Below are 22,789 nucleotides of genomic sequence, written 5' to 3'. Positions count from 1 at the left end.
CTTTTGAGTAAACCTCCAGAGGGTTGCATTGCATGGCTGCAATTCACACTAGTCTGGGAGTAAGTCTCATTGAATACAGTGGAACTTACTTATGAGTAAACCTGCACAGGACCTGCCAATTTGTGTTCTTTCTACATTTAACAAGGCCTGGTTCTTGTGATAGGGGTGTCACACATTACATTAAATGAGTATACAGTCTGCGTACCTATATACACAAATAGTTGAGCTATACACTGATACAGTTGCTCACATGTAATGTTCCATGAGTGTACAGTGTGTGTATCTGTGAATTTTATTTCCTTCTGTAAACCACTGAGTGGACTTTAGTTGATGGACAATCTAGAAATAGCATAAATAAATAAAAATTTAACCAGCTGCACTGACAATATAGGAAAATTAGTAGTCATAGTACAATGGAGTGTTCCTGAGCAGAAAATTGTCTGCTTAAAGCTTCCTACGTCAACGTATTGCACTACAAAAGGCAGAAGTTCAATGAATGCAATATGGAGACTGTCAAAACACAAGGTATTTCAACAGTGAGGTGTCAAGGATGGGGAGAGTCATGTTTTTTCTATATAATATTTCCCCCCCCCCCATAGTTGCACTCTTAAAGCCTCAGCCTAGTGTACTCGTGACCCACTGAAAGAAGAATGCCATTAAAGAGGGGCAAGATTAGTATAGGGAGGAAATACTAGTATATTGTGAACGTGGCATGATGTTGCTTCATTTCTTGTTCATATCAAACTGCACCATGTTTACCGCGCTGTAACTACGCAGTAACAAAGTTGTGAGCTAAATTATCATACAACGTCTTTGCCATGTGCTAAACTCTGCATGCACCTGAGCTTACAAAACATAGTCCTTCCTGTATATTTTGTTGGGTCTCTTCAGCCAGAGGAAGTGGTGCTTGTGGAATTAGTTTCATCACTTCCTCTAGCAGCTGAGTGAACCATGAAGACCTTCCCTTCAGTTATTTACTCAGCTTAGTCAGTGTGTGAATTAATGTTCTTCTTTTACCTGGTTTCCATCATCTCATGAAAAGAAAGCCAATGAGGGATCTAGAGAGGAGCCAAGCACCTGCTGTGAGCAGTTGAGAGCCTTCAGACTGAATTAAATTTGCTGGAACTAGGGGAGCTCCACATCCTCAAGAAGCAAGAGGATACCTTTCTGGTAACTCGAACCCATCATACTGGTAAAAGAAATAGTTCAAGAAATGAGCAAGAGGAGATGGATTTTAATGACCATGTACATGAAATTTCCTCTTGCATAACCACAAGACTTTCTCAGTCTGTGTCCCTGATATATTTATGGTGTATTTAGGAAACCTTTTCCTTCAGGGTTTTAAGGTGTTTTGCTGAATTATATACACTTGCCACATCATGTTTCACACTAATCGAAAGCATCTCTCACAATAATCTGCAACCCAAATAGGTCACCGAGACAAGCAGCCTTAAGTAATTTTTTAAAACAAATTTCTAAATAGCACCAGGCTTATAAGTATTGTGTGAACAAAATGTGACTGTAAAATTAATAGATTTTGTTTTGTGGTTTTGGAAACTAAGTAGCTGTGTATTAGATAAAGTTTATGATTGCACCACAGTTCAAAATTTTTGAGGGACCATCAAGTACTTTCCATAGCAACAAATGTTTTTATTATCTTTTGGAAGATCTGGTTTTTAGCTAAGAAATAAGTACCTGGAGGACATAGTGCCCAAAGCTTTTAATGTTGAATTACGATTGGTTTTGACATCTAAAATTGTTGAATTCAGATTTTGGCCAAGAAGGAGTTTGCTGGCTAGGCTACATATTCATTGGATGCCACTCTACGTTTCTCTTTTCTCTACAAAAATTAGAAAATTGCCCTGATATCTAAAGCCATTCCTCCTGCTGGTTCAGCATACAATGCTCAAATTGAAATGGAGTAAAAAACAAACAAAAAAACCTGTAGATTTTTCATCTTCTGTAAACCAAAATGGGCACTGAGTTTCACCCAGTTGTAACACTTAGAATCTACCAGTGACTATGTGAGCTTTTTATTTTAAAAAATTCATTAGTCACTGGTGTCTTTTCAACACAACCTGTGCAAGATGAGTGATGGGAGCAACCATATGGGCCTCAACTATATGCTTTCTTTGGTCTCAACATACCATACAAGTGCTAAAAAGGGAGAAAGAGTCTGATCCAGCAAGTCAGTTTCTCCTGTGGAATTAAGTTTGCCATGCCTGAGCCTGCTGTGTAAACAACAGACCATATTCCAACTATACGCACTACATCCCTCATGTGTACACTGGGCACTTTGTCACAAAAGTACAGCAGCCTTCTTTCACCACAGAGAGCCAGTGTGGTGTAGTGGTTAGGAGCGGTAGTCACGTAATCTGGGAAACCGGGTTCGCGTCTCCGCTCCTCCACATGCAGCTGCTGGGTGACCTTGGGCCAGTCACACTTCTGTGAAGTCTCTCAGCCCCACTCACCTCACAGAGTGTTTGTTGTGGGGGAGGAAGGGAAAGGAGAATGTTAGCCGCTTTGAGACTCCTGAAGGGGAGTGAAAGGCGGGATATCAAATCCAAACTCTTCTTCTTCTTCTTCTTGATGTTCTCCAGACCGAACCAATAAGCTGTAGCTTCAGTTTCAAGAATGCCCCTTTCGTACTCTCCATTCAATTTAGTGATGAGAAATTTTGATTTAATATATTTCTGTCTCACACAGGCACTTACAGCAGCTTGCAAACATAAAAACACATTTAAAACAAAACAAGAAGAGTTAAATCAACCCAAGCAAATAAAAAGCGCAGTAAGCACAGAGAGAAAGATATCAAACAATCCATAGCATTTCTTAAAGAGGAAGTTTTTTAACCAAGCTATGAAAGAATGCTAGACATGAACATAAGAAGAGCCTGCTGGATCAGGCCAATGGCCCTTCAAGTCCAGCCCCCTGTTCTCACAGAGGCCAAGCAGATCCCCATGGGAAACCACCATCAGGATCAAAGCACGAGAGCCCTCTTCCCTCCTGTGGTTTCCAGCAACAGCCATTCAGAAGCACTGCTGACTCCAACTGTGAAGGCAGAGCAAAGCCATCATGGATAGGAGTCACTGGTAGCCATCTGCTCCATGAATTTGTCTTCTTTTCAAGCCATCTAGGTTGGTGACCACTGGCAGCAAATTCCCTAGTTAATAATAATAATAATAATAATAATAATAATAATAATAATAATTTATTATTTATACCCCGCCCATCTGGCTGGGCCTCCCCAGCCACTCTGGGCGGCTTCCATAAAAACCAAAAATACAGTAAAATATCACACGTTAAAAACTTCCCTGAACAGGGCTGCTTTATGATGTCTTCTGAATGTCAGGTAGTTGTTTATCGTTTTGACATCTGCTGGAAGGGCGTTCCACAGGGTGGGCGCCACTACCGAGAAGGCCCTCTGCCTGGTTCCCTGTAGCTTTGCTTCTCGCAATGAGGGAACCGCCAGAAGGCCCTCGGCGCTGGACCTCAGCGTCCGGGCAGAATGATGGGGGTAGAGACGCTCCTTCAGGTATACTGGACCTGGTTTAACTATGCACTACGTGAAAAAGAGCTTTCTTCCATCTGTCCTGAATCTTCCAGCATACAGCTTCATTGGAAGTCCACAAGTTCTAGTGGTTTGAGGGAGAAAAACTGTTCCCTGTCCACTTTTCTCCATGGCGTGCATTGTTTTACAAATTCTACCATGTCACCTCTTACTTGCTTTTTTTCTAAACTAAGAAGTCCCCAACTCTGCAAGCTTTCCTGATAGAGAAGTCGCTCCATCCCCTTGATCATTTTGGTTGCCCTATTCTGAACCTTTTCCAACTCTATCTTATCCTTTTTAAGGTGAGGCGCACAGAAACTTAACATATAAACCTTGTTAAGTGAAGAAATTCCAAAAGGACGGTGCCTCTAGAGAGAACGTTGAAGATCAGGCTTTCCTCGCCTGCACGTCAATGCAAGAGGAGACCCTAAGGCAGGGATGGAAATCCTGTGGCCCGCCAGATGTTGTCTCACATGGATTCTACTATCACTTCATTTGACATCAATAGAGATCACTGCATGATATAGGAAAGAAGCATATTCCCAGTACTCAGAACACTGATGAATGCAAAATGAAGTAAAGAAGTAGTAGAAGCGTTTTTTTAAAATGCATCTCCTTTGTTCTCATTTTTAAAAAATGTAGAGAGACAGGCCATTGGAAGGAAGACTGTTTAGTATAATGTAATATAATATCTAGTTTTAATATCTAGTATGAAATTTTATTGCAAGAAGGAGAACAGACTTAATCGTAACTCAAATGCTAGATGCATTACAGAAACTCATCAGGTCCAAGAAACATTAAGATGGTTTACCCATCTAGGCTGCACTGTATTTTGTCATGACTTTTTATTTCTGCACTTGAAGCCTCCCAGGCCCTGAGCTGCCTAATAGAATATAAAAGAGGTTTTGTGGGTTTTCCTCAGGAAAAATATATGCAACCATATGGCTAATCTCTTCAGTATGTTTTAGAAAGCACCCCAGCTCCCCCTTCCCTCCCTCTTTGGTTACAGGTAAAACGGTATTCTGTCCTACCAACTTAATCTCTTTTCTACAGCCAGTTGTGCAAACATGTCTCTTGGTCATCAAAACCTCTGCTCTGGAATGGAGCAGAAGTTAAAACACACACACCACTCCATTTCTTCCCTTTCTCACCACCCTCCTTCCCAATGATGTGAATCTTCAGATAAATTGTGAAAAAATAATATATAGAGTTGCTCACAATTTACCTGAATGTGATTACTTAGTTAGGTATCTCTTTGGTAGATGTCAAGTGTAATTTATAGCTACATTTACTCGGTCTATGTAGATCATTCCTTTCTGTACCAAACAAACAGAGACCAATCCTTTAACTGAAAGCAATCATGTCTCAATCATATGTAAATATGATTCACATTTCCAAGTGCTCAGTCACAGACGTTTAATTTGATGGTTTGGCTGGATAGGTGCATGCCAGGAGATAAAGCTGGACCAGGTCTACAGGCGGAGTAGAGAGGTCTGAGAGGAAAGGAAGCCTAGTGATATGGTGCTTCAACTGGAAGGGAGATGCTCTCCAACTGCTGCCCCCCCTCACAATTGGGAACTGTTGGTACTAACCTACACAGGTAGGGGTTGTCAGCGAATGGACCATGTGCCCCCTTTTAGAGGTGGAAATGACATTGGGCAGGATCTAAAATATGACGGGGGGGGACTCCCATATGGGGTTCTGAGATGATGCATCAGCTCCTGCCCACAGCTTGGGTAGTGGTGTGCCTGACATCAGTCACCTCAAGTTGCCAGCATGATCCTAGTTGCATGGCCATTGGAACTTTGCTGGTCAACTCCTGTGGCCATTCCTCAGCAAGCATGCTGAGATGATTTCATTTGAACAAAACATCAGAGTTCAAAATGGAAAGCAGATTTGGTCAACAATGCCATGCCAACCCCGCTTGCCTGCTGTAATCAAAAAAGTTGTGGCCTGTTTCAAAACACACACAAACACACACACCTCTTTTGGTCTTATTGTTAGCCTAACCCTTGTATCCAAGGCAGCTTGTTGTTCCTGCGGCACAGCTGTAAAGGGGCATGAAGGAAACCAAGGAAGGAGAACAAAGGAAGAGAAGGAGTTCAATAATTGTATCCTGGGCAAGGCAAGGAAGGTAAATTCACCCATAGAACTAAGCTGCCAGACTGACGATACCAATATCCTTTTCACCACCACATACATGTTTCCTATACATATTTACTTGAAAGCAAGTCCTGCTGCATCAATGGTCATGTGGAACACACTTCCCATAGAAATTAAGCAAGCAACAATGCGCTGTGTATTTCACCAGATACCTAACAACCTTTCCATTTTTGCAGGCCTTTTCAGAAGGATGAGTTTTTCCTCTGGCAGCATTTATGTTGGTCATTTTCAGGTACTGCATTTATTTTTATTTCATTTCACTTTGATGCTGTATGCTACTATGAAATTGTTTCATATTTAACATCTTGTAAATATTGCAAATAAAATTAAATACATAATGTGTACGAGCATAGCCTCAACCTGCATTCCTGTGCCCACTTACCTGGGAGAGTAAATTCTACTGAACTCAATGGTGCTTACTTTTTGAGTAGGCATATATGGACCTGCACTACCAGACCCTCAGCATCGCCAGTGGGAGGGAACACTGGACCATTGAGCCATGAATGTAAAGGATGGGTCCTCCCATCTTTAGCAGTGGACAGTGGTGGGATTTCCCCTTCTTTGCAAATTGTAAAAGTTTATTTACCGTATTTGGGGCATTCAGAAAACGTACTTTCCTACACAAAATGGCTGCATGAATACCCCCGCCGCCCCTGCCCCCTATTCTGAGTAATAGTAAGTAGCAAAGCTGTAAATCTTTTTCTTTAAAGAACTGCCTATGGAGTGTTTAATGGTCCCAGAATCTTCACTCTGCACTACAGCAACACTGGGCTATTTATGGGTGCAATTAGTAGTATAATTATATGGGGGGGGTGTCAGCATACAGTAGTATTTCTTTATGGGTCTAGGCCCTGTACAAAAATATTTTCTTAAGATTTCATTTGAATAATGCTTTCTTCAGGTGAGCTCTGGCAAGCACCATTAAAATTGTAAATCTGGGAACCTAGGAAATAAAGAAAGGGGAAGGAAATTACCTCAGTTTGGCATGAGGTACAATGTTACTTTCTTTAAATAAAATTTATCCTCTGTCCTTACTAACCCCATACAGGCTAATTTAACACTTCATTGTATTCTTTCACTTACCCTTACCCTTTTGCCAGACACACATGGCTGCTTATGTTATAGTGGCTAAAGTTACAAAGAGCCTATGTATAGCCAGTCCATACACTATTTCCCACTTCTCTTTAAATCTTTGGTTGACTGGCACCTTTTCATTCAATTATGAGTACATTTTGAGTGAAGGTAATAAAAAATATTATGGACAAAAATACTATGGATATCGAATTCTGTGGATATAATTTTGTGTACAATTAGGAATATTGGTAGCCATTTTATTCCAGTGTCAAATATAACACCAAGAATTCCAAGAGTTGGGAGCAGTTTTTTGTTACTAGGCATTCAATGAGGCCTGTAATCTAAGTACCCCCAAATAATATTAGGATTAGCATTATTTATTTATCTATACCCTACCCTGATTCACCAAGTCCTGAACTACCTGAGTCCAGAACGGCTTAAGAATTGCCTGAGCCATATATCCCCAATTTGACAATGTTAACCTTGGGTTGCGCAACGTAGGCAGGGTGATTTAGTGGACAGCAGAAGAGGCACTAAACCTTCCTCTGTTCTCCTCCCCCCACCCCACTATTTTTCCTTATGACCAAGATCTGTGACTGAAAATAATGCTAGCTAGCAATCCAGCACATGTCTAGTGAGAAGCATCGTTGTGTTTTAACCAGCTCCCAGGTAAGTGTGAGTCCAAGGGGACCTCATTCCATCTCCTGAGGGTCACATGAGAGAGGCGAGCAGAGCCAGATGCAAAAGTGGCTGGAGGAAATAATGCATACCCTCCAACATTTTTCCGATGGGAACGGGGATGTCCTAAGGAAAAGCAGGACATTCCAGGATCAAATCAGAAACCAGGATGGCTTCTGTAACTCCGGAACTGTCTCTGGAAAATAGGGATACTTGGAGGGTCTGCTAATGTACATTTTACCTGTGTAGAGTAGGCTAGTTTCTATGCAGACTCACACATCCCTCCATCCAGACATGCCTGGTTTCCTTACCAGGAAACGTACATTCCAGCCAGGTAAAACAGTCAGGGGGTGAAGCAGGTCAAATGAGGGGTATGGCCTGTTGAAAATTTTAAGGGCGTGAATGAGAGACCTACCTGTAAGGCCACATTCAACACCACCCCAGGCCTGAGGTTCCTCTCCTCTGGTGTAAAGGACTGCAGCCTAAAGTGCTTTAGAAGAGCTGGAATAATTTTAAGCATTGTTTCATCATAGCGGGCGACATGCTTTTGTTCTGAGAAATATGTTGTCAAGTTATTTTGGTATGCCACAATGGAACTGAATTGCTTGTTTGTTATTCATTTTATTGTTGGCTGTTTAAGCTTCATGCTTGATGGAAGACTCAAGACTTTAAAAAAGAAATGGAAATAAAGAATGATAATTTTGGATATGGTGCAGCGTAGTGGCCAAGAGACTGCACTACACGTCAGAGTCCCTTAGTCAAATGTCACCTCTGCAATGATTGGCGGAAATGACTGGCAGAATCCGAGACCAGGGAGAAGAGTCGGTGGAAGAAGATTGGAAGAAATTTAAAGACTATTTACAGAAATATTGCAAAATAAATGAATGTTAGAATGATGTTTGATTGAAGTTAAGTGGTTTCTAGCTGTAATGGTATAAAAGAATATGGAAAAATTGGATTTTTAATAGGTAAAAATTTAATGCTACAATATATTAAGATTAAAGATCAGGATAATAAGGAGGGAAAGGAATTGCTGAACTAATAAATTGAACTGGAATACAAAAAAGGGAGGTATGAGGAGGTCCGGGAAACAAGTAAATGAAAGATAAGTGACGAAAAGATGGAATTATTTTTAACTGTTTTTTATTTTTTATTTTTTATTTTTCATTATGTAATACTGTGAAAACTTTAATAAATATTTATATAAAAAAACCACAAATGTCACCTCTGCAATGAACTCATTAGGTGGCCTTAGGCATGTCACTCTCATTTGCCCCACCTACAATATGAGAGATGCTGTCTAGGTTTGTCATTGCTTTTCTAGACAGCATCTTAAAAAGTAGAGACATCACCTTGCCAACAAAGGTCCATATAGTAAAAGCTATGGTTTTCCCAGTAGTGATGTATGGAAGTGAGAGCTGGACCATCAAGAAGGCTGATCGCCGAAGAATTGATGCTTTTGAATTATGATGCTGGAGGAGACTCTTGAGAGTCCCATGGACTGCAAGAGGATCAAACCTATCCATTCTTAAGGAAATCAGCCCTGAGTGCTCACTGGAAGGGCAGATCGTGAAGCTGAGGCTCCAATACTTTGGCCACCTCATGAGAGGAGAAGACTCCCTGGAAAAGACCCTGATGTTGGGAAAGATGGAGGGCACAAGGAGAAGGGAAGGACAGAGGACGAGATGGTTGGATAGTGTCTTCGAAGCTACCAGCATGAGTTTGACCAAATTGCGGGAGGCAGTGGAAGACAGAAGTGCCTGGCGTGCTCTGGTCCATGGGGTCACAAAGTGTCGGACACGACTAAACGACTAAACAACAGCAATATGAGAGGCAATAATACCAGCAAACCTTGTTGTGAGGACTGCAAGGAGATAATGCATGTTAAACACCATACTTGGAAGTGCTATACAAATATTAAGTACCATTATTGCTTGTAATCCATCTGGAGGCTATACATGCAGGGAAGCCGGCTTCCATTTGCATATCTAGCAGGATGGGGAGTCTATCCTTTGCATAAATAAGAACCAAGAGCACACAAACTGTACATATGTTCCAGCAACTGGGGCTGTGAATGCAAGGCCATCTCAGATAACCAGTACAAGCACTGATTGGCTGTTTGGAGCAGAAAGGTTTATGGCTGGGTCCATGCAAAATAGCTGATTGGTTGCTGATCCGGCAGATCTAAACTCATACATCCCCAGCTGTTGCATGTGCACACCATTGGACTGGGGCCAACTGTAATAACTGCACACATTTCCTTGCGATATTTGCAGTGCCTAATGTTCTTAACAGTGGCAATCATTAAAGGCTCTGACATTTTGTCAAAGCCTTTTCCCCACTCCAGTCCCTTAGTGAAAGAAATCTCTAGCACTATTCAAGATTTATCTCACCATAAAACAGTGATAAGTCCCAGATGTGATTACAGTTTGCTTTTTAGTGCTTTCTATTTGCCCCTGAAATGTGTTTGTTTTGTGGTGTTCACACACGTGTGCGTGTTTTCATTTCCAATTCAGAGTAAATTGGCTTGACTTCTGGTCGCTGGCACAGTGGCATACTTCCTCTCAGCAACTGAAGTCTGTCTGGAAAACAAAACAACATTCTCCAGGGCAGAGTGTTTATACGGCCAGCTTGCAGTTGCTGTGGCAAATTTGCCATGCCACATCAAAGGCATTTCAAAAGCTTGCTCACCTGATGAAAGCATTAACTGTTTTAAGTTTGCCTACTTGTCATGGAAGCAGCAAGCTCATTTGCTCAGCCCAACCCAAGGAAGAAAATGTAATGCACAAGCACTTGTTGTTTTTAATACCCACGGTTCATCAACTTTCCTTCAATGTTCCTCAAGACACAAAGAGAGCAGTGATCAAAATTCATGGAACTCAAAAAAAATGGCAAGCAGAAAGAAAACTGCTAGGAGGGAAATTCTGCCAAATATTTTGGGGTTAGAAAAATTAGAGAAATGAAACCAAGGCATGTTACATTGGCTGCAAGATGAATATATAGACAAAATATCAGAGGATATGAAAGCATTAACGAGAACTTGATTGATTTCACATTAATGGGGGGGCTCCATGGGTAGGCTGGCCAGAAAATGAAAACAAAAATCCAGATAGTCTTATTTTCTTTTATTTCTCAAAATAATATAACATGTGCACCATGGCCCCTCTTTTTCTGACATATGATATATTTCAGAAACTTCCCCTTCATTAGGACCAGGTTCACAACTGAGCAATCTATCCTTTTATAAGCATTTTTTGCCAGATATCAATGGCCATGTTTTAAAGATAGCTTCTGAATACTTATTTGACATCCACATCTTACAACTATCTACATGCATTGCAAACAGACTGAAGCAAAATCTACTGAGACAGAGCACATCTGCTCAGGAATTCCCCATATTTGTACGATGCACAGAAGTATGAGTCTGCTTATTGAAATCCAGTGTGAAAGGTGGCAAAGAATGGCAAAATCCACTGCCCTCTGAATTGGACAAACTACTATGTTTGCTGGAGGTGCAGACATAGTTAGTGCAGGTGGACTTGATTTGGCCAATTTGGACAAGCAGGAAGTAAGGAGCTGGGAGCTACTCTGGATCATTGTTGCCATTGCAGCTTTATGAGTAGAGCAAAACAACAAAAACTCCTGTGGCTATAGACTAACAAATATACTCAGTGCTTTTTTCTAAAAAAATGTTTAGGGCTACTCTCATTTTGACTCAAGAAAATCACACTTTTATAGTTCAAATTGTGGAAAATAAATACAGTAAATGGACAAAAGTACAAAGATTCACAAAATGTTTAGGGGTATGCATACCCTTGTGTACCCCAAGAAAAAAAGCACTGAATATATTGTGGGGTAAGCCTTCATGGACTGGACTCTAGTCCACAAAGGCTTGGGCCATGGTTTTTTATTTATTTATTTATTAGTCTTAAGGTGCCCAAAGAGTCATTTTTATCTTGGAAAATTGTTACAATGGACTGAGAAGCTTGCCTTGTATCTAGCGCATGATCAAGCAGTGTTGTTCTCTTCCCCATCCCATCACGGCCCTTCAAAATAGTAGGCAAAATAGTAGACAGTGGCATTCAAGCGATAGTGATTCCACACCACAAAAACTTCCAGGGTCATTGTTTGTCTAAGGATGAACATGCATATAGCTCAGTAATTAGAGAACAGTGTAGAAGTATGGAAATATAATGGGAAGGAATCCCTTGAGTGAGCAACTTCCAATTCTCAACCAGGCGATAAAATGTTACTGACCACTATTTTCGCAAAAGGCTGCTACTACAATGAAATGTTTATGGCTGGAAATGTACCCTCATTTCCAGTGATAAAGAACTTTGCAAGTAATTGTACAAATTTCTCCAATTGATCCTCCAATCTCAGTAGTTGAACATACTTGAACATGTGCTCTTAAGGCATCGCCTGTAAAGGAGACGACCTAGAAACCTTATACAAACATACATGGTAATAAATCCTATTGAAGTCAATGGGGATTACTGGCATGCTGTGGTCCATGGGTTCACAAAGAGTCGGACATGACTAAACAACTAAACAACAACAACAGAGAAGTGTAAAATTATTCCTGAACCTCTTCAGCTAACTTGTTACTTACTTCTGAGTAGGCACTTTAGGAATGTGATGCTCGAAAAAAGCTTCTTAAATATTTGCATTACAGTCTGAATATATCTAAATGTTTTTAAGGTGAGCATTTTAAGTGGCTTCCATTTTTTTATTTTACTATTATTTGCTTATTATTATTATTAGTCACCTTGAACTGATAGGAAAGTTGGCATGCAATATTTAAAAGAAATAAAGAAATAAAATGACTGTGTGAATTAAGAACACTGGCCTTTTCTGGAGTCAGTACCATGGAAGGGCATGTAACTCTAGAATGATGTCCCGGTATTCATGGAGTAAAAACATGGTGTGAAAAATGGATCCAAAAAATGCAGGCTCACTCAGTTCTCAAGCTAGCCATGCCATCTCTTCCTGTTATATAAAATGTTTTTTTCCAGCCCTGAAGTGGCCATGACAAACTTCAAAACCAGCTGACAGCAGGCACCAGCATGTGTTCTTAGGAAGGGGCTGATTATCCCAACGAACCACACTACAATGCCAAGGGGGGGGGGGCAGATATGCCAGTGCAAATATTTAGCAACTCGGTGCCAGTTATCAATGACACTTGCTTTTCCATACCAACATTTCCTGCAGCTCTCCATAAACAGGATGTTCAAATGTAACCTCTCTCAACCATAGCCAGGGTACAGAGCAGAAATGGAAACAAACCTGGGAGTTCTTTCCCATGGTATATGAACAGCTTGTCTCTTTTTCTAAAATAGTATTTATTTAATATTCACAATATCATATTTTGTTTTAGGCAGGAAATGCCCTATACAGTAAAAAGTATGCACATGCCTTAGTATGCCTCATTGGGGAACTCATTACTATGATTATTTTTGAAAGATGAAGCTTCCAGATGCCATTGTTATTAAAAGCTGTAAAAAGGATTGCATACAGGGAAATGCCTTTTTTTAAAAACAAAAATCAGTAGTGCTAAATCCACAGTTACACCCTGAGGCAAAATATATAGCCTGAAAATAACTTACACTATTTTATTAGAATTTACTTCCCCATGGTGTGTTTAGGATTAAGGCAAGGCATTCATTATTACATCTTGTCCCTTCATGACGTCTGTCCTCAGGACCAATTAGATTATATATATATATATATATATATATATATATATATATATATATATATATATGATTACAAACAATGTTATTTATTTAGGTCTGACTTACTCTACCCCAATAAAAAAAGATGAAAATAATCTCATGAAATTAATGCAGGCTCCGCTTCCTGCTTTTCATATCTGAAGTTCTGCGTTTACTTTATTTTGCATTTATTTTGTTATCAATATATTTTCCATGGAAGTGCAGGTTGAACAGTGGTGTATCTCAAATACTTTTGACTTCCTGACTTTGGAGTCTAGTGAGATTAGATTATGAGAAAACTACAAATTTAAGAAAGGTTCACAAACACATCTCCAATTTTACAAACTAGGATCTGACACAGGGTTGACTCCAAGTTTTCAGGCACCCTTGGACAAAGATGCTTGAGTAGCCCTATCTCCTCCTCCTCCAAGCTACAGCTACTGCCCAGTTTGCTTGTCTTCTATCAGAGGCACTGTCTGGAGGGAGAAGTCAAGGCAAGGAGAGGTCGCTGCTCCTTCTGCTTGCTCCTGTCATTGCTCTCTCACTCATAGAGGAGAGGGAACCATGTAGTGACAGCAAAAAGCAGGAGTAGCAAGGCAAGTGTCAACAGTGCTCCCACTGTGGAAGTGTGGGCCTTGGGAGATGCCTGAGAATGCTGACTTCTGTTGCAAACCCTGATGCTATGTTAGCCCTGCATTTACTGAATGTCTGGAGCAGGAATGAGATCACGGCTGCTGTTCCCACTCCCAAACCTCTGCATATTCAACAACCTACATGCATGCTACTTGTATAGAACATCAGGCTCTGCATGTGCAGTCAAAGACATTGTCTTCTGCAGACTGTTCAGTCAAAGGGAGACAGCCAACACATGTTCAGTTTGCAGGTTTGGAAGGTCTTTTCATACCCTTAACTAAATATGAAAAGAGCCTACATATGCTATATGCTGGGGTTGGGCCAACTCCACTCCCCGGTCGTCGTCAAACCTTTGTCAACTGTGGTTTCTATCAGAGTTGTATCCAGCTATGTCAGTAGAGCCTTTGAAATTAATGGACATGACTAAAGTCCATTGATTTCAGTGGTTCTACTCTGAATACATCTTAGTTGGATACAACCCTCCATCATTTTTCCATTATGAAGATCAGTTTGCTGCATTTCCACATCATCTTGCAATTAAAAAATAAAAATCCTCACAAAAATCTGCCAGCATTTTAGGGTACATTTCTTCTAATGTACACATTTTTGCTTGCAACTCTGGCTTACAGATACATTTCTTTGCAAGTAATTTCCCCTTATATCAGACATTTTTGGTATATATTCACTAATATAAACATTTTGTATGTGTTTTCCCATAGTGCATTTTGTCTTTTCTTTCGTGCATAATAAAAAACTAGAAATAAATAACAAATAGGGAGATAAGGGTTTTATAACTTCCTTTTTGTTCATGCTTAAGACTGCAGAAATCACATTGGCCATTTAGAAGTGCTGACTGCACTCAGTGAAGTTATTCATTAAGTTCACGTCTGTTGACATTAGCAGCTGCAGTACTGGCTGTCAAGTGTTTCCAAATATTACAGAAAGAACGAAGGCTTATAGCTATTTAATGAACAGTGTAAGATCTTTGATGTAGGCAGGGACTTTCTCTTCCTGTATTTGCACATTGCCTAGCACAATGGGAGCCTTGTGGCATGCTAAATGCATGCTCCCATGCATATTCTGGGAGACTAGCTAATCCACCAACTGCCCTCTCATGGATTAGCCTACAGATTTCCATGCATAAGAAGCTGGTGAAAGCAAAAGATGTTTGCAAAGCAAACAGCTGCAGATGGCTTGGGAAAACCCACAAAAACCCACGGGGTTCAAGAAAAGCCTGAGTTTGCTGAGAGAGAGCTGAAAGCAAGGAGATAACATTAGAAAGTGGAAATGATGAGGCCATGAACGTCACTCGACAAAGTTGCTTCTATGCTTTTCCATGGTCAGCTTAAGCAACAAGCATGCGGTTTGTTCCTGGTGTACATCAATAACATATTTTCAACTTTTTGGGAGGCTGCTTCCTAGCAGCTTCCTAGGTGGGTGAAATAACGGAATAAAAATATATGAAATTGGAAATGGAGTTAGATCATTCTTTACAGTGTAAAGAATGATCTAACTCCATTTCCAACAGCTAATTCTTAACTCTATCAGGTAGGCAGTAGTGGTTGGCAAGGGAGGGTGGGGGCACTTGCCATCATGAGCTGGTGGGGAGATCGTTGCGGTGCAAACATATTGGCAGAACCAATCTGACGCTTCTGCCAGTGTGTTCACACCACCCAACTGTCCCCACTATCTCAACCCTCCCTTGTCCCTAAGTGCAGGGACATTGCTATTGGGAGGTAAGGTAATCACCACTGACCCTTGACTGCTACTGTATGTAGTAACTTAGGTTTTAGGGCACTTAAGGCCAGTACAGGCTGTGACCATTTTGCAGATGGTTCCATTTTGCAGGGGGTTCCATTCCTGGCCCCCATGCGGGTTGGCAGAGCACACATAAGCCCATTATGCCGCATCCTGCCCCCATTCCTCCCTCTTCCAGGTCCAAAAGGACCCATGCGTGAGCGACCACAACTCAATTGGGCCTAAAATGGCCATGGCCTGTGCTACAAAGTACCTATTATAGAGAGAACGAATTCTCGTGTCATTTTAACTGTCACTCCCTTGATGTGTCAATTGTGTAAACTAGTGCTCTGTATAATTAGCACGGAGTGAGGCTCTGTATCTGGCCTGCCCCCTGCGCATTGTTTTTTTTTATATATATATATACATTTTTATTAAAGTTTCACAAATTTTTAAACAAACACAAAAACACAAACAAACACAACACAAATAACAAGTATAGTTTCAGATCCTTATTTTCTTAACATCTTCCCCTGACTTCCCCACACCTCCCCTTCTTGTATTCCAATTCCAATAGTTAGCTCAGCAAGTTCTTGTCCCCAACTTTTACCTTATTTATTATTATACTTATTTCATCTTAATTAACCAATTTTAACTTATAAACCTCAATTTAAACAACAATACTCATTCTTTACACCCTTTTCTAAGGTCGACCCAAATTCCCTTCCACAAATTTCCCAATTTTTATATTAATTACAAAACAAAAATATAAAAGAGACAACATATAATTATACACCCTTTGGATTCCCAAACTCTCACCCCCCTTTCCCGGTTTCGATCCCCAAAAAATGTCCATCAGTCTATCAACTATCAGCCTGGAGATCTCACGTCCCCCCTGTGCATTGTTTTATTTTAAAGCATTTATAAGCTACTTAGAATTCTGGAAGTGGTATTCAAAAATGCAGCATGAAAACAACAAAACAACATCTTGAAAACAGATATGACTTAAAAAAAAAAAACAACCCTAACCCAATACAACAGTATTATAAAAGCAGGAACTCCGTAATAATGGGGTCCAATCACATGGGACAGAGAAACCCCTGCTCACGGGCATAGACATCTGTACTGTGAAAGTCTGTGAATGAACACATGAAAGTTTCAGTAGTGTTGATGTTCACACCAACACGTGGAAGTCCAGGGGAAGAGGTCAGAGGCGCAGCTGATACTAGGGGTGGACTAGCAGTATAGCCCTACTCCCTGCTTTAAAAAAAGTACATATAAAGTTTAGGTAAATTATCACATGGACGTTTGGAGTAGAACAGAATAAATATGCTTCACAAAAGCTTTGTAACTTAATTTATGGCATGCCATATATGCAGGTGGAAGACTTCAACTTCAGCTTTGCTTGATGTATCAGGCTCAGTTCCAACCTCAACATTTTTTGTTTCTCTCATGGTAATTGACATATCTTTCTGAACACAATTTGTACAGATACAACCTCAAAGTGCTCTAGGTATGCAATCACATTATCCCCTTCCTACAAATACTCCACAAGGACATATGTAGTCCAGTTCTGTGCATGTTTACTCAGAGGTAAAACCTATGATGTCCAGTGGCTTGAAGAGACACACAGAACATTTATGAAGCTACTGAATAACATTATGTATTATTTATTGAATTTATATCTCTTCCTTCTGAAGATATCTAGGGCAGATATTAACCCCTTTAAGAAGGTAATCCTTTTGAGAAATAGGTTTATAAACTTGGATTCCGAGTTTGCTCCCCTGAGCAAAATTCTGTCCACGTGACACTTCTTTCTTCCCCACTTCTTGCCTTGTACCTAGTAGAGTTTAAGTGCTTCTGCTACTTCCTCTGCTAATTAACAGTCTGATTCCAGTTATGCTTACTCTGCGGTAAACCTCACTGGTTCCAGTAGAAGTTGCTTCCTACTGCGTTTCCTTGGGATCTCAGTCTGATACAGTCAGGTTGCTTTGTTGACTATTTCCTTTACATCAGTTTGCACAAGCCACCTCAGGTCACTGCCTAGTACAGAGGCTGCCACCCTCTGCCTCGTCTGAGTGCAAAAGCTTTTATGTTCCACGGGGCTCTTCTGAATGAATGGGAGCAGGCGAGGCCCAGGTTTCTTGCCACGAGCTCACAAAGGCCTGCCGTCTCAGGTTCAAATCTTCGGTAAACATCTCGCCGCACTTCTAAAAGTTTGGATTTTGCCTGGAATTTGAAATAACAGGAAAGAGAAATATACAGCCTTTCAGTGCTTGAAATGGCAAATGTGTCATGTGGGTAAGAAAGGTATGTCTGGAAGTATCATATAGCTGCTAGCCTGGATAAAGAGGAGCTTTGTACCATCAGTTGAAGCATCTTGAGTAAGGAAGACCAAAACATGGATTTATAGCTAGGGCAGAACTGGTTAAGTGTGATGGAGGCAAGACTCCAGACAGCACAAGAAAAGCCTTTGCTCCCCTCCCCCCGCTATGAATTTGCTGTTCCTAAAATTTTGCAACAAAACTTTTCTGTATTAAAGTAGACGCAGTCTCTCCCCCAACCTGACCTTGTCTCTTGCTTCAGACTAAATACTGGGAAGCTCTTTCGGACTCCAGTTCATGCAGTGGTCAAATCAATTTTTGCTTGGAAAACCATGGTTACTTGTTATGCTCCTCAGATCCACAAACCGTAGTAAGTTCTCACAGAAACACAACAGTGCTTTCTTTGGATAAGAGACGTAAGACCTCTTTGTAACAAACATACAAGTACAGCGGAAGGAAGCAGACCTTGAAGCAGGCAGCAGTGTCATTGTTCCTGCACCAGGTTTCCAAAGAGAACCCCTAAATCCTAAGGCATTTTATATACAGCCAACTCACATCATTTCCCAGTTGAAACTGCAAACTGCTTCCAAACTGCTTTTATGTCCCTCCCCTGAGCTGTAGGGTGCCACTTTTATAAAAACAGTAAAGGGAGAATATCCAAGCATCGTGCAACATTATTTCACACCAGTCCCTAACCAGCCCACTGAAGAATTATCAATTAATCATCTTTATTACCAAATAATCAGCTTAACCAAGGGTAGTCTAGCCTGCAACTATCCGTACATGATCACAACTGACAGAGAGATCAGTTGCCTTCTGTTCAGCTAGAATGAAGTTTTAGTTGAAGCTTTAAGTGAACTATTAAGGGTATTCCTGTTTCCTAATGCAATCCTCTACATGCCTACTCAGAGGTTTGAATGGGACTTACTCCCGGGCATGTACCGGTATGTATAGGATTCCCGTCTTAGTCTGTCCTCGCTTAAGCTGTGAATCCACAAAACCTTCTTCAGACTGCTCTATTTCCAGCCAAACTTTGCAATGCTTCTTCAGATTTAAATATTAGTGAATAAGTGAGGAGAATGGGTGAAATTCCCAGGTACATTCATATCAACCCCTATTTTCTCCCCAGACACAATTCAACACATTCAGGTACTAATTACATCAAGGAGTTGGCTATGCAGAAGAGACCATTAAGAGGTGATATGATCACTATGTTGAATTAGTGCATGTGTTGATCTACACTATGGAATAATCCTATGGGATAATCCTAGAATGGCTGGGACTGTCTGTGCTACAGAGTTCTCGATGAGGAATTCTGTAGTGTGGAAGACCCCTGTTAAATGCAAGGCTCAAAGGCCTATACATGGTTCAGTGGTGACTTATAGCCCTACATAGATTGACCTGAATCTTCCTTTGCAGATAGCTTGAACTCAGACTGCGCTACAAAAGAAAAATAGGTCACCTGACACTGCCCCATTGACAGACAGGGCAATGTAAATATACACTCACCTGACGCAAACAATATGGGGGTGCAACTAAATATATGCACAGTTGCATTCCCCCCCCCAGGCCTTGGCATACATTTGGTACAAGCAATCAATGTGCAGTTTCTGCCAGGGTTGCCACACACTCCTAAGTCGTTCTTGGTTTTATTAAATGTCTAAGCTCTTCATGCCTTATTCCATTGTCCCAATCTGTTGGAAAGATTTCGCTGAGTGAAATGGCTTCTTCATCTGCATCAGGAGATCATCAGCCTTATAGGGCCCTGGGATTGTTAGCCCCCCCCCCACCCCCCCATCCCCTGCTACCCTGTTCATAGGCTGCCAAAAAGACTGCATTTGCAGAGTTCCAAAGTCTGCCTACAGATCCTAAACATCAGGCATACATAGCTCACAATGCCAGACTCCACCTTGCATTTCCCCTTGGATAGCTCAGTTGGTTTGAGTGTGGTGCTGAAAATGCCAAGGTTGCAGGTTTGATCCCTTGTAAGGGACAGCTGCATATTCCTCCGTTGCAGGAGGCTGGAACAGATGATCCTCAGGGTCCCTTCCAACCCTTATCAGCCTTAGCCAGCATGGCCAATGGTCTAGGGTGTTGGGACCTGTAGTCCAACAACATCTGAAAGGCACCATTTTGACTACAAGTTGTATGCATATCTGTTCTCTTCCGACCTTTGAGTTGATTGTATGGCGTTTGGGGCAGAGCCAATGTGTACAATCCTGTGCCCTCTACACATTCATTTTACAATGTTTTGGTGCAAGATGGTGCAAGGCCTCTAGAGATGCTAGTCTTACATTTTTTAATAAAACACTACAGTAGAATTCTACATCCAGCAGCAGTACAAATCATCCCAGTATTTTTTGACTGAAATAGGCAATATTGGGACTGTAACGTGCTCCTCCTCTTGCCAACACAGCATTATCTGGGTTGTAGTCAACTAACTTTTACTCAAGAGTAGCCCCACTGAAATTAATGGTCATGGCTAACTTTGGCCTATAAATTTCAATAGGTTTACTCCAAGTAAATGTTAGCTGACGAGGGCCCTCTATTCTTAACTGCATAACTTGGTAAAAAAAAAAAAAACACCTTACCATACACAGCAATAGTTAGGCTTTGTTAATGGTAGTTTCCAAAGTGAATTTTTTTAAAAAGGAAAAATAAAAGCTCTGAACGAAAACACAGCAATACATGGTCTGTCTGACAGATGACTTGAAGTTGAACTTCACCATGGTTCTTAAGTTTTTTTATAAAGTTAATTGTGAATGCATATTGTTGTCAAAGTACTAGTTGTGAATATATGCTGCTGACAGAGGACGCTGCCTGACAGACAATTTAACCTTGATTCCACTGAATATTTCATGTTATTTTTGCTACCTATTTACACTCATACCCTGCAAAAGACTTTAAACAAGGTTGCTTGAAAAAGTAGCCAAAAACTGCTCTGAGCTTTGAGAAATGTTAGATTTCAGAAAAATTTATGAGCTGTTTTTTTTCTCCTGTCTCTGGAGCCACTGCCAGTGGAAGCAAAACCCAGACATTTGGTGCTCAGCGCCCTGCATGACAGGCTAATCTCATCAGTGGTGTCAAGTTTCAAGTCAGTGACCTCAGAAACAAGACATTTGACAAACTGAGCAGTTCACATTATTATGAAATGTCGTTTTAGAATCCAGAGTGCTCAGCTTAAGAACAGTGGTGCCCATTCACAGTTTTCTTCTCTTGTGGCCCTCCAGGTATTGTTGATCTATAACCCCCATCAACCACTGACCATGCTGGCTGCCGCTAATGGGAGCTGGAGTCCAGCAACGTCTGGAGGCCCACAAATTCCCCATCCCTGCCATGAAGACTGTGGAAGATAATAATATGCACATATTTGCAATAGTAAAGGGACCCCTGACCAATAGGTCCAGTCGTGACCGACTCTGGAGTTGCGGCGCTCATCTCGCTTTATTGGCTGAGGGAGCAGGCGTACAGCTTCCGGGTTATGTGGCCAGCATGACTAAGCCGCTTCTGGCGAACCAGAGCAGCACACAGAAACACCGTTTACCTTCCTGCCAGAGCGGTACCTATTTATCTACTTGCACTTCGTGCTTTCGAACTGCTAGGTTGGCAGGAGCAGGGACCGAGCAACGGGAGCTCACTCTGTAGCGGGGATTCGAACCGCCAACCTTCTGATCAGCAAGTCCTGGGCTCTGTGGTTTAACCCACAGCGCCTTTAAAAGGTTCAAAGGGGTCCCTTGGAAGACTCAAAATTTCAGGAGTTAACTTGAGCTTTAAAAAGAGGCCTGAACTAGCTTCAACATGGTCCATGGCAGTAGAAGTTTCCTTTGGAGATATTTGACATGTCAGGCTGTCAAAATTGCTTTTCTTACAGAACAGAAGACCCAAAATGAAGTATTATGCTGATCTTGTTCTAAATTTGTGGAGGTTTGGACAGGAGAAAGTTAATGGGCCAGAGGGACTGCTTAAAGCTAGTCATGTCTGATAGCCAGGAAAGGCTTCTTCTATTTATTTCACTAGTAAGGTCTAGGGCAGAAAACAAAGACTGGGGAGACAACAAATGCAGTTGATCTTAACTGCCTGCAATTGCTTGGTCATCTAGGCTTAAAACTCTTCATGATCCAGGGGAGATTCTAAAAGCCCAACCGCTCAATGTGTCTTTGGGTACAAAACCTGAAACTGTTTCTCCCAGATCTCTCTTCTCAGTTTTCTCTTGCAGAACACAAGAAGAACAAATGTTCTGTGACTAATTATCAGGTATGGCGTTCTGTTAATGGAATACAACAGATGGAATCCAAATGTTACCAGAGGACAGCGTGGGGCATATCTTCCAATTTATGATCCTCATTTCCTTTAAAGCCGCATACAGATGAACAAAAGGGCTAAACAGCTGAAAATGATGTAGCAAAATTTAGTGAACCCCTTACATTCATATATCATACATCATGCATATACGGTATCATTATTTTACTCTCAAAAGATAAGATGTTATTCAGTGTCTTTCGATTAGGTCACATCTAGAAGGGAAGGGCCCTACCCGCCTTCTCTCAGCAAGCTCCTTTGATGCTCATCGCATTTGCCCCATCACCCAGAGCTTACTAGAGGAAAAGCTTAATTAGCTTTTAACACTTAGATCTAGAGATTAGAGCAGTCTAGCACTCAGCTAAACACTGCAAGCCTTGATTAAATTCTAACGCTTACTGAATCCAGGAATTTAGAAGAATCTGGCACACACAAACTTATAACAATATTTATTTGCCAAGGCAATTGCTTGACTCCTGCCTTTACCATTCACTGTGTGGACCCCTTCAAATATTACTTTGTGTGGGAGCAATGCATATAGAAAGCTGCTAAGGGGCTGCAACTCTGGCCCTGCCCTGATGACATCTGGCTCATCTGGCTCCTGCCCCTACCGTCCA

The sequence above is a fragment of the Podarcis liolepis genome (assembly GCF_965112155.1).
Source record: "Podarcis liolepis genome assembly, chromosome: 1".
In the NCBI taxonomy this organism is placed as follows: domain Eukaryota; kingdom Metazoa; phylum Chordata; class Lepidosauria; order Squamata; family Lacertidae; genus Podarcis; species Podarcis liolepis.
This window is presented reverse-complemented; position numbering follows the sequence as displayed.